Source organism: Sceloporus occidentalis, unplaced genomic scaffold (assembly GCF_023333645.1).
Source record: "Sceloporus occidentalis isolate IW3139 unplaced genomic scaffold, rSceOcc1.0.p SCAF_10, whole genome shotgun sequence".
NCBI classification, from domain to species: domain Eukaryota; kingdom Metazoa; phylum Chordata; class Lepidosauria; order Squamata; family Phrynosomatidae; genus Sceloporus; species Sceloporus occidentalis.
The window spans coordinates 10,279,001-10,292,579 of NW_028316990.1; the positions used below are offsets into that span (position 1 = coordinate 10,279,001).

At 45.6% G+C, this 13,579-nt stretch overlaps 1 long non-coding RNA gene across 1 annotated transcript; it reads left to right on the forward strand.

Annotated features, from left to right (window-relative positions):
* Positions 1–548: 548 nt before the first annotated feature.
* LOC149305868 (uncharacterized) lies at positions 549–13,102 on the forward strand. The gene is made up of 4 exons (XR_016282481.1): positions 549–681; positions 2,354–2,456; positions 9,326–9,399; positions 13,029–13,102. It is a non-coding gene; the product is annotated as an uncharacterized LOC149305868 (long non-coding RNA).
* The last annotated feature ends 477 nt before the right edge of the window (positions 13,103–13,579 follow it).

The following is a 13,579-nucleotide window of genomic DNA, read 5'->3' on the forward strand; positions in this document are numbered from 1 at the left end:
CTTTGGCTCCTCGGTGGGATTGCCTGGGCCCATAGCCGGCCATGGGGGTTCAGTGGACTGGTGGCTGGGCCACATGCGTGGCAATGTGCGCCCCATGAACAGTGCAGGGCAATAGGTCCATGCATCTGAGGAAGGAGGCCAAGTCTACGAAAGCTTGTGCTGCAACTTCTTTAACACATTTTATAGTGGTAGAATTCAAAGATATAGCCATGTTATTCTGTAGAATCAGTATGTAGAGAGATCTTGTAGCACCTTAAGACTCACTGAAAGAAAGAAGCTGGCAGCATGAGCTTTCCTAGGCCTACACTCTACTTCCCCAAATGCATTTAAACTGAAGTCTACTTAAGCTCCTGATGCTAACTTCTTTCTTTCAGTTAGTTTCAAAGGTGCTACAAGCTCTGCCTACACACTGATTCTTTTCCACAGTTAGTCTCAATGGTGATGCAAGATCCCTTTGCTTTTTTTAATCGTTTAGCTTTTAACTGGTTTTAATTTTATTGATTGTTTACTTATAGCTTTCACAGAATCCTAGAGTTGTGCATAATGTGAATATTTTTGGCTACCTCCATTTAAATTTGTGTAAGCTTTCCTGAGCCCCTACCTGGGGAAGAGGTGGGATGTCAATAAAAACAACAAGAAAAGCAACATCATCATCATCAACAAGATAAACAACAACCACAGGTGAATGGCTATGACATCCTTTGCACTTCAGGATTTTTTTAAATGCACACAGGGTTTTTGTTGGTTTGTTGGTTTGTTTTTGCACAAATCCCAACATTTTGGCATAGCAAATGGTGTATCTTATGCAAGATGTTCTCTCTCCTTTGCAGTAACATTGTCTGCATGTTCAACAAGGAATATTTCTGCACACATAAAAAATCCCCACATATTTTTGTGCAAATTTTTTTTTAAGTCCAAAGTATTGTTGCAAACTTTCCCCAAACTCCCATAATGTCATGCAGCGGAGAGAAAAGTTTGGAAACAATTTGTTCTTGCATGGAGGAGTAAAAATAAACAAAAATTTATATCCCTAATTTTTGAGTGCTGAGTGCCTGAGGTCCAGCAAGAAGGATCCTTTAGTTTGCAAATAGGGTTTGGCCGCAAGGTTGTCCAATCCAGAAGGAAGCCGGCAGGCGGCTGGACCCCGAGGAGTGAGCCTGGCTCTCATTAGTTTGCAGGTGGAAAAGGATAAGGTTGCAGCCTGGAATGGTGACCAGAGATGAGGTCCCCCCCCCCCCAATTGCCCAGCAGGCTCCCATAAATCATGGTACAGTAGCCCTGGCTGCAGGCCACAAATCTTCCCGAAGATAAAAAGGAACGGTCCCATCCTGAACATGTCTGGAACATAATCCCCATGTGCTTCCTGTTATAAAAGAATGGGTTCCACATTTGGCCATGCCTCCCGACATGTGCAGGGGGCCAAGGGAGGGATACTGGGGTGGGGCATGGGGGTCAGAACCCTGTGCCCCCCTGGTCCTTGCACCTGCCGGCTTCCAATTTTATTCCTCCTCTTCCATCATTGCCTACAATGGGTCAAGCAGGAGTAACTTGTGTGATGCTTGGAGGAGACATTTCTGCAAATGCTGGTCACTGGGGAGAAGGAAGTGAAGGATGCAGAAAGGAGAAAGGAGAGGTCTGGGCAAAACTACCTCTGAGTATTCCTTGCCATAAGTCAACAGGAGACTTGAAGTCATATACATACATACATAGACCTAAATTCTCTAAAAGCACCAGAACCCACCTGATCTGGGGAGCTAAGCAGGATCAGACCTGGCTTGTCCTTGGATGGGAGGCTGCCAATGGATACCAAGTGCCATGGGGCTCTGTTTCAGAGGAAGGAAACAGCAAAGCTAACCTCAAAGATTCCTTACCTCTATGGGAAATCAATAGGGTTGCCATAACAGAAGACTTGAAAACACATACATACATACATAGGCCTAAATGCTCTAAAAGCATCAGATTTTGTCTGATCTTGGAAGCTAAACTGGATCAGTCCTGTTAGTTCTTGGATGGGAGACTAGGGAATCCTAGCTGCTCCTCTATTTCATGTTTAAGATGTCACCTAATGTTGGCTTGTGTAGTGGATCCTGGCCACAAGGGCACTACATGTGGTCAGTAGGGCAGATGGTCTCCAGAAACGAGTACTTGCCCAGTTGCCCTGGTATCCAACTGGGAAGAAACTGGAATGTTATGGGTTGGGTTAAAAGACAGAGATGGAGGGGGACATGGAGGGAAGGAGGGGGGGAAAGAAGTATTTGGCCTGTCCTTTGTTGAAATCCAATCCCCCACCAGGCCCAAGGATTGTCTGCTAACTTTTCAATCATCCCCCTTTTCGTTTCTTTTCTTTTTTTAGGATACAGTGAATTTTGTCATAATTTTGTCTACCAGAACCAGATGTGCCTTTTCTTTTGACAGCACAGAAAAACAAAATCATATTTGTTCAAACCGCAAAGCAGGTAATAAATAATGGTGGGCGTAATGCCACAGCTTAACATTCTTCAAAAGCAGCGGGATAATGACTATTGCCAAAAAATTTAATTTGGAGGTAAAGTCCATTCTTGCAGGGAGAAGGCCGGGGGGAGGCATTTTCGAAGGCCTCGTGGCCGGATCAGGTTTCTCTTCCAGGAGAAGGAAAAGGACCTTTGGGTGAGAAGATGAAGTCCAAGCAGTCAGGTAGAAGCCCCAGGTGGAAAGGGACCGGTCCTTTCAGGGGGACAAGGGAGTAGCCACATAAAATGGGAGCCAGTGTGGCTTAGTGGTTTTCATGCTGGAGTTGGTCCTAGGAGACCAGGGTTCGAATCCCCACTCAGCCATAGAAACCTACTGGTTGAACCTGGGGAAGTCCCACTCTCTTGCCTCCAAGGAAGCCCATGGCAAGGCAGGATCCAAACAAATCTTGCCAGGAAAGCCTTCGGAGAAGGTCAGAGCTGGTATGGCGCACTGGTTTGAGTGTTGGATTGGGACTCTGGGACACCTTGGTTTGAATCCTCGCTCAGCCATGGAAACCCATTGGGTTATCCTGAGCAGTCCCATCCCCTCCGCCTTGCAGAAAGGCAAAGGCAAACCTCCTCTGAACAAATCCCATCCAGAAAACCCTAGGATAGGATCGCCAGAAGCTGCGGTCAACTTGAAGGCATAAAACAACAACAATTGGCACCAATTTTTACCTTCCCCCATATTAATGTAATGGCTACAGCCATGGGGTGGTCAAACGTCCAGAGGTCTAGTGGTGCTCAGTCCACTGTTGGGTCTGGCAATGCACCAGTTTCAGTGTGGAACATGAAAATGTCCAGCTGAAGTGCACAAAAGACCTCCAAAATAGGTTTTGTTTTGAATAGTCTCTTCTTTTTGCATTTGCTTTTATCACCTCAACTCTGACTCATGGCAACCCCATCAATGAGACACCTCCAAGATCCCTTATGCTTTTATTGTTAGCCGCTTATTATTATTATTACTACCACTACTACTACTACTACTACTATCTTCAACTGCTCTGCTCAGGTCCTGCAGGCTCAGGGTCATGGTCTCCCATCTGGCATGAGATCTTCCTTCCTTTCTAGTTCCCTCCACCTTTCCTAGCATTATTGTCTTTTCTAGTGGTTTGTTTCTTCTCATAATGTGGCCAAAGTACAACAGTCTCAACTTTGTTATCTTGGCTTCTTCCAGGGAGATTTCTGGCTTGGTCTGATCAAGGACCCATTTGTTTGTCTTTTTGGCTGGCTGTCCATGGGATCCTCAGCACCCTCCTCCAGCCCCACATAATCTGAAATAAATTGATTTTCTTCCTATCTGCCTTCCTCGCCATCCAGGTTTTGTACCCATATGTGGCAATGGGGAATACAACAGCCTGGATGATCCTAACGTAAATGTTCAGTTATATATCTTTGCACTTTAGGATCTTGACCAGTTCCCATTCCTATTCTTAAGGACTCTGAAGCCTTTTTATGGGTTTAATCACAGCCCTCATGGTTGGAGGTTAGGTGTTTTTTCTTCTTCCTCCAAAAAGCACTTTCTGGGTTTGGGGAGAGGAATGAGAGTCCATGAGAAAAACCCTCCACCAAGAAAGCAGGTAATGGGGCTGATCAGGTGTGTGTGTGTTGTAAGAAACAAGAAGGGAGGCTTTGCCAAAGAAAGGGCCACTTAAAAGTAAATGCTAATGACTCCGAAATGCTATTCCTTCTGTGCCTTAGAAGCCAAATTAAAGCAAGGCCGGCTCCCAGCCTGTGCCTCATCTCCAGCCACTCTGGAGAAATTCCCAGAGGCTCTCCTGGGCTCCCCTCTTTTAAGAGGGTGAACCTGGAACCACTTACAGGGGAGGTTTAATAAGAGGCAAAATGTGTTTTTTATTTAGTATTTGCTTGCGTGAAAAAGATGGATTCTCTCTCGCAGCCTCCCTCCGCCCCCCTCTTTCTCGAGGAGCAAAGCGGGGAATCATCCGGGCACCAAAAGGCCATGATTGGGACCCCCTTCCTCCGCCCCACAGACATTTCACATCAGGATGAAATGGTTTCGTTTGCAAAATTCGTCAGCAGTTGCAGCAAAGGTGCTGGGGTTACATGTTTGCTGGTCAATGATTTTTTATCAGATACAAAACAGGCATGGATGCCTGCAGACAGGTGGTCAACAGGTTGCCCAGGCTTCTTTCTCCACCAGACCAAAGCGGGTGATAGGAAGAGAGAAGGATGTCAATGCAAGGAGAAATAGTCATGGAGGATTCCTCCTGGATGCAGGTGAAAATGAATGTTCTTCTAGTGGTTCCCAAACTCTAGCCTTCCAGATATTTTGGATTTTGGATTCCAGACCAAGCTGGCTGAGGCTTCTGGAAACTGAAGTCCAAAACACCTGGAGGACCAGCGTTTGGGAGTCACTGCTCTACTGAATTCAGACATTCATATCCAGACATCCCATAGTGTTGCAGAGAATAGTTTTTCGTGGGTTTTTTTTTTCAGGCTCTGTGGCCCTGTTCTAGAAGAGATGTTTCACCAGGATCTGTGGCTGGCATCTTTGGAGAATGAAGATGAATCTTACTCTGAAGATGCCAAAACCATAGATGCAGGTGAAACGTCAGGAATAAACTCTTCTAGAACAGGGCCACGTAGCCCGAAAAACCCATGAAAAACTATGGATGCCGTCCATGAAAGCCTTCGACTTCGCATCTCGTAGAGAAATTATTCCTCTGAGAAAAATTAGCCTTGTAGAGAAATGATTCTACTGGGCCTTTTTGCACAAAAACGCGGGTTTTTATGCACAGGGGACAAGGTTTGCTATGCGGGAAACACCTATTCTGTGCAGAAAACAGGCATTTATGGAAAAACCTAAGAATAATTCCTTTGGGATGTTTGGATACCAGAAGAAACTGAGCAAAACTGTCACTGGTCTCTTGTTCTCCCCAATGGCCTTTCTGCCTTTTCTGACCAGGGAATGAGTAATTGCAAATATGTTTTCCATCCCTAGATAGGAACGGTGGGGCAATGGCATCCTCGGGTTTCTCTCCACATGCGGGAAAGCCGTGAAATCGATGGCTGCCCAAAAGGATGGGCAGCTTTTGCACATGCTTTCTTAAATCTCTGTCGGGTGCAATTAAAGGGCGCAGGCCTTGGTTGGGTTGGCGCTGCCTCCGAGGAGAAGGAGGACTCCGTTCCTTTTTCAAAGAGCCCGCTTTATGACTTTGTGGTGTGAGACGGTGCCAGCCATGCTGCTGTTTTCACTATTCGGTGTTGAGGAAACACATTACATCTGTCTTTGATCCCTGAGATCTGGATTGCTAAAACTGATGGCCGCAATTAAAGACAGTCCTGTTGAAAACCTGACCTCTGCCTGCTCTCAACTTCATGTAAACTTTTCAATATGGCTGTAATTTGGTATTAAATTACCCGTACTTTATTGCTTTCTAGCACAGCTCCGTCCGTTGCCGTTTTAAAAGATATAAAGGCTAACATAAAAGAAAAAATGGCAGCCTATCTGCATAATTATGTAATTATAGACTTGTTTTCCTACACTTAGAGAGCCTTTTGTGTAGTTTATGCCTCTTCAGAGGAGCGGTAAGAGTTTGAGAGAATAATTTCTCTGCTTTTCCCAGCTGTGTGAGGCATCAGATGAGCTGCTTCTGTGATGGAGACGCTGCTGCGGCTGCCATGAAGCCCTTTGGGCTGATTCATGGCAAGAAGCCTCAAAATGCACCTCTTGGACAAACCATGTTTAAGAGCATTTCAATCTTGCGCTTCTTCCAGCATGGAAGAGCATCATGCGCATCCATCAGAAATCCAGGTGCATCTGGGCCAAGTGGCTTTGTCGCTCCCTTTCCACCCAAAAGCCTTTCCTTAAAACAGTTTTTGGCCTCTCCTGGCCAGCCACATGCTCCAACTCCACTCCTCCGATTCATCATCTGCTTTTCCAGCATCAGAAGGAGCTGCTCATACTCTGCGCCATTTACTGCATTGCTGATTTCAAGGCTTTACTGTTGTTGCTGTGCACCTTCAAGTTGTTTCTGACTTACAGTGACCATACAGTGAACCTATCCTGGGGCTTTCTTGGCAAGTTTCTTCAGAAGGGGTTTTCCATTGCCATCTTCTGAGGCTGAAAGTGTGAGTTGTCCAAAGTCACCCAATGGGTTTACATGGCTAACTCTGATCTCCAGAGTCATTGTCCAATGCTCAAACCAATTTACTTTATTGATGGTTTCAAGACCACCTAGAAATATTTGCTTCTCTATGCAATATAAGGTTGCCTTAAAAGCCTGAAATGTGCCTTTGGAGCTTCATGCCCCTTTGCTATAAAATTTCCTTACTTAAAAAGCACTCTGCCTCTCTTGCACTCCTTTTAATAACAACAACAACAACAACAACAACATATTCATTTATTTATAGCCTGCCTCTCCCTGGAGGATCGGGGCGGGTTACAATCAATTTTTCACATGCCTTAGCTTGGCCCAGTTCTTGACTATGGTTGGCAATGGAAATACCAGTGGAATTGCCAGCAATGTCCCAATTGCTAAATTGGGAGATGTCAGTTATTGGGTGGTGGCAACGAATCCTTTAGGTAAAAGGTGGTCTTCGGGGGTCCCATCCATCTCAGGCAGAGCCAGGGGGCCCTTGCACCTTCTTTCAGCTGCTGTTACCTGGAGGGAGAAAGAGGTTTCGTATCCAAAGAGGTGCAAAGACTTCCAAGGAGTCCACCTCTTTCCACCATCTTTCTCTTTCATTCTCTCCCAGGATGCAGCCCTTTTGCAAGTGAGTCTTCCTTCCTAGTTGCGTTTGCAGCAGACACTGATTGCAAGCAATGAAGGCAGATTATCCAGAGGGTCGGCTGAGTGACAATTCTGCCTAGTCTTGACCCAGTGCCTGCGGAGATAAGAATTAATCTTATAAACCTCTACACACTTCTCTCCTCTCTCTTTCTGATCTCTGAACAGCAGGGCAGGGTTGCATTCGCTCTCTTCATCCTTGCCTTGGTTATATGGATGCCCCTCTCCTGGGATCGGCCTGCCCCTTTGAAAGGGCTCCTTTTGGGGCGAAGGGCCCCAATTCCACCAGCGCTGGCTGCTTGCCTTGTCCCTGAAACCCAAAAGAGTCAAAAGTGGACAGTTTGCAGATTCCTTCAACACATCCTCAGCTGCATCAGTCTGGCAGGAGGACAGGGGAAGACTCCAGGGGTCCAGGGTTCGAATCATGCAAAGCCATTGGGGCCTCATTCCCACTTACAAATAAATTGGTTTGCAATCTAAATCAATGGATCTATTCGGCAGTGGAGCGTGGTCCACGCTACATTTGCCCTGATTGTATTTTTCCCCTGTAAAATAACCCACTTGTGATTTACATCATGAATGAATCGATTCAAAATGGACCCGTTCCAGCTGGCCAAAGGGCAAATTTAAATCAATTCTGATCTGCACCTGGTTCACACGTGCGCTGAGTTGATTTATCCAAAAAGATGCAGGAAAAAACCCAGCATCAAAAAGACCCAGGTTAAATGGGTCTAGCGCATGGCCCCCCTCGCTAATTCAGTTCAAGTGGGAACCAGGGTCATTTGAACCGGTTCAAACTGATTTGCAATCCTGTTTAAAAGGTAGTGAGGCCAATGTCGCCCATCCAAGTGCTCCAAGGACCCTCCTTTGCTCCGAGTCTCTAATCCCAAATTATCATTCTGCATTTGAAAGAGGGTGCTTCTCCTGTCTCTCTTCATTACGGCTCAATGGGGCACGCCTGGCTTTGAGTTAAAGGGGAAAAAACCCTGGGAAAGGTCAAGCGCAGCTGAGCTGACCCCAAAGGAGTAAACAATTATCCTAAGCACTGCCAAGCATCATCGCCTTCCCAAGTGCAATGCCATTGCCGCCAATGCTTTGAGAGCAACCCCCAGCCAGTAGTCAAGTATTTAGGTTTCCTTAAAATGCCTCTTCCCCCAAGTTGCATTAATACAGACATTAACTCTAATAGCGTCTATTTAGCATAAACAAGAAGATTATATATATATATATATATATATATATATATATATATATATCTGTGATTGAAATGTTTGTTATTTAGCATTAGGCACCTTCATACTTGGGTATAATTTGCATTTTAATCCACTCCACGCTTGGTTTTGGGATTGATAGATTAGTTTTAATCCCCTGTCTAATAATGGGGGAACTGCTGAGATTTATTAAACAGGCAAAGGCTCTTGGATTTAAGAGGATGTGGGGCGGACGTTTCCCCATGCATATGGATTTGGGGGGCTCTCAAAGTGTGGGTCGGGGTGAGTGTGTGAATGCGTTTCCCCGATAAAAGGAGGAGGAGGAGGAGGAGGAGGAGGAGGAGAGGGAATGGGCCCGACTCTGCATCCAAAGGGAGAAAGGGTCCCTATTAAGCATCTCTTGAAATTGTCAAAGGGAAGATTGACTGCCAGAATTAGTCAATGGGACACCAAATGCCTGTGTGACCCTAGACAAATAATTGACACCGAGATGGAGAGTGCGAGAGAGAGACCTCATAAAGTGACGGATGGGGGAAGAGGAGCAGAATCCAACCAGAAACAAGGCTTAAAAATGCACATACAGTTACTGTGTGCGTGTATTTTGTACCCACAGATTCTCTATCCACGTGTTTAACCAAAATATTCCAAAAACAAATAAGTTCCAGACATTTGTTTGGATGGCGAGTCAACACATAGGAGAATCCCATTGATTCAAGATTCAATGGACTTGCTCTAATTGGGATTAACAGTAGGACTGAGGCTCTTCTTTTCCAACTTTAATTGGCCTGATTAAAAAATGGTTATAGCTATATATATATATATATATATATATATGAGAATGTTTTTAATTTTTTCCTTTTTGTTATTCTAGTGACAACTGGTGAATGTGGCCAAAGGGGACAGAACTGGAACAAGCGCCGTTGAGGGTCATTAAAACTAAAGGAGGTAACCAAAACAAAATTCTTGGGATACTCTCTCAATCTCTTTGCAGCCTCTCTGCACTTTGGGGAAACAGGAATCTGTTGTTTTTTCCATCGCGCTCGACCGATCTTGGAGTGAAATTCACTTGATTTCCAAGTGACAATTGTCCTGATTAGAATATAGGGCACTTAAGTGGTCAATTATTATTGGATAATTTGATTTGCTAGCGTTTCACATAATGGGGGCACTGGAAATAGAGGAGGGAGTCACACCTCTTAAGGAGGGAACGATGTCGTATGGAGGAGCTGGCGCATTTTTTGGAAACAAATGAAAGAAGTCATTTAGTCGTAATTCGACATTGTCCTGCTCAGACGTTTGTTTAAAAAATTAACTCTGCACTGTCAATCACTGGCAAAGGGAACAGAGGTTACGCTAAGACTGCGTGGGTTTCTTTGCCTACATGCGAAGATCCCATTAATGCAGCAATCTGGGACGTTTTGGGAGAAGAATGAAGGAAAAGGGCCAGTTTAGGAAACTTTGCATGGGATCATTGAATGAAGGCAATGAAAGTTGTGTAGTGTTAGCATAACCTCAGTTCCCATTGCCCTTGGGAAGGTTCACTGGTCTGCATGGGACTACTTGGCTTGAAATGGACTTGTTGGCCACCGTTACATCCTGATCTCCCATTTGTAATAACACCCATTATTGTTGTTGTTGTTATTGTTGTTATCTGCTGGGTTGCCATTTGGAAACGACATGAAGGTACACAACAACAACTACAACTAGCAGCCTTAAGCACTGTGTTGTTTTATGGGGTATTTTGCTCTCCATTTTGTGGGAAGGTGAGATCGGACTCAGCCCACTCTCCTGGGTTCCCTGGCTCCCATCTCTTGGGACCCACTTTGCTTGCGTCATCTTGTCCTCCCCTTTGGGGTTCCAAAAGCAACACACAATGGGCATGTTGCCAAGCTTGTGTGGTTTTCGTGTGGCTTCCAAGAGGGGTGCAGTTTCGATTGTGGGCAGTTTGGTGGCAGCATTTCCATAGAGACTCACCAGGAAGAGGAGGAGGAAGGTTTCTGGCCCCCAATCCTTTCATCTTGAAAATTAAATGATCAATTACCCGCCCCTCCTCCTCCTCCTTCTCCTCCTCCTCTGTTTTTGTGCATCTTTGCTGCAAACTGTTTTGAGAAGAAGCTCTGGACCTTTATTCATGGTTTGCTTTTTAAAGATACAGATAAATATATAATGCTGAAACATTGCAATTTGGAAATGAAATTTTGTCAGTTGATAAAATGAAAAAATCACAGTTTTAGAACCAAGAATTGTATAGTGTTTCAGGCGCAACAGAAAAGGAGGCAGGAAACCCCTGGAAGAATTGGCCAAAAAAGGCTGGGAAATAGGAGGGACAGGTGGGCTTGTTAAACTCTCACTAAACAACAACAAAACAACAACAATACCAATGGAAATAGCCTTTCTGGTGAATCATCCTTGTCTAGAAGCAAAGGTGTCTTGTCTGGAAGCAAACTCTGGAGCTAGCTTACACACACAATCTCTCCTTCCTTCCTTCCTTCGATTATTTCAGGTAGGGCTCCTCTGCTTCCCAAATGCAATCCTGCCATGGGACCCTCCTTCCTTCCTTCCTTCCTTCCTTCCTCACTTGGGACGAGTCCTCATTTTCCACATTTGCTCCGGCGTCATTGTTGTTGCTGCTAATAGACTTGACTTTGCTGTTGCTTCCGACTTTTCCTTCCCTTCAGAAAGCAAAGCAGGCAAATCAGCATTGTTAGGGCTTGACTTCTCGGCATAAAAATCAAAGTGCCTGTAGTACTTTTGAACTCACATTTTCCACAGATGCTGATAATGAAAACCTTGCAGCACTGAGAAGCATCATAATTGATGGCCTGTAATTAATATTTGAAAGGCACAACTGGTGATAGACAGGTGTGCGTATACAAAAAAATTGCATAATTGGGATGTTGTTTCGACACCATGCAAATATTATGCGCTCTGCTGATTTCCGAGAGGGGGAGAGGGAAGGGTGGGTTTCCTTTTTTTGGTCTGTGAAGACGCCACGCAAAGAGGAAACCCCTCCAGGTGCCAAGCGCATGGACTCCCTGGATACAGGCCTTGCTTTCAGTTCCTCTTTAGCTCACTGTCTTGGTGCAAACCACAATTGCAATGAGGTTTAAAAAGAGGCACAATGTGGCCCTAAATGGTGTCTGATTTGCAAAGGCCCCCCCCCGGAATCTGTAGGGTGGGTTTCTCTTCCTATTCAAGGTGGAGGGCGGGGGAGACAGTCAAATGGACTCCTTTGGCCTTAAAAAAAGAAAAGAAAGAAGGGAATGAATTATACAAAGGGCAAAGCAGAGGGCCGTCTCCGAAGGGGTAATGATTGCTTTGCCCTTGTGTGCAAATGGAGGGATGGGGGGAGACCCAGCTGCCTCAATGGGATTATGTCCCTTCTCACATAACCTATCAGTCTTCTGATCAGAAATTCATAATGCTGGCCGTCCGTCCATTTCTCAGACCGGGGAGGGTGGCATGATTGGATTTAAATAGGCAAATGCCAGACTTGGGGGTCTGACATTCTCTCTGCCCCCCTTCTCCATAACCGTAATGTCTTCTTCTTCTTTCACTCGGCCTTCTTCTTCATACTGTCTTCCTCCAGCTTCCCCTCTCTTCTTCTTCCTTTTCTCCCCTTGCCTCCACTCCTCTGTGCACCACCATTTTCTATTAGGCATGAACTAGCATGATGAGAAGTTATCAGGAAATGGAGGATAGATGTGGGGAGAGGCAGGGAAAGAGGGGAGCGAGAGAGAGAGAGAGAGAGAGAGAGAGAGAGAGAGAGAGAGAATAATAAAAGGAGGGAGGGAAGGAAGGAGGCTGAGAGAGAGAGAGAATTGGATGGCAGAAAATTGTAAATTGTTGCTGTCATGCTCTCCCCAGGACAGTAAAATCTGTTTTTAAAGGCCCTCTCTCCTCATCGCTTCCCCCATTCCATCCCACCCCACTCAATTACTGTTATTTTCCCCATCTCTCACACTCCCCTTTGCTTAAAAGGAAATAGTTCAAGAGAAAGGATCCAGGTGAGAGTCTTACTAAATCAGAAGAACCACCAATGGCCAGGAAAGTGGCCCTTCTCTGTCCATTGTACCTTCCTTCCTTCCTTCCCTCCCTCCCTCTTTCCCCTTCTCCATTACCTTCCATCTCCTTCTCCTTCCTTCTTCTCCATCCTTCTTTTCCATCACCACCTTCTTCCTTCCTTCCTTCCTTTTCTCTTTCCTTCCCTCTCTTCCACTTCTCCATCCTTCCCTTCCATCCCCTTCTGCCTGCCTGCCTTCCTTCCTTCCTCATTTTTTGACCTGGGCTTCTTTACCTGTCTGAACAAGGCAAAGTTTCCTTGCCAGTGGGATGCACCCCCAAGCAGTGAACAATTGTGGTTGGAAGTTAATGCACAATGCTTAGGGGCATTGCCAGGGGCCACTGTCTATTGGCCTTGGGTCCTGGGACAATCCTGGACCGGCAAATACCCTCTTGGCCACTGGGTCGCCTATTGCTATGGAATGACCATGAGACACCAGGGGATAACTGAAATGTGTGTTTTATTCTGTATATTCCGTAATGCTATGCCTCCTCTTCTCTGTCTCTGTTAGCAGGAAACACCTCCCTGAAAGGCAGGGTAGCAGTTCAAATAAGCAAGTAAGGACATCCCAGAGACAAACCCGGCAAACATACAATCAAGTAAAATAAAAACAAAATAAATAAAAAGTGTGTGTGTGTGTAATTAATGGAAGACTCGTTTCCAATAGGAATTGCCTTCTGCTTCCCCGCTCTTCCTGCTGACTCCAATCTCGCAGAATAAAAGATGCTGAGACCATAACTCATTCCTCCATGCTGGGAAGGACACCTACGGTATATATATTATTACGGTTAGCAACAGGCCTGTGACTTCAGACACCTTTGCTTTCCTTACCAGCCTCAATGGGGGGCAGAAGGAAAACAAAGACCCAGTGGAAGCAACTCAGAAATTAGTTTTGCATGCAACCCTGCGGAGAGAGAGGGCCTTCCTGGCCTCACTCTGTCCCTTTCTTCTCCAGGCTGAAGAAATGCATCCGAAGGGGTCAGCAGGAATCAAAAGGCGACGACCGACCGGTCAGATCCTGGAGGCCACAGTCCCACTGGCGTTGTCTCGGACATCAGGCCA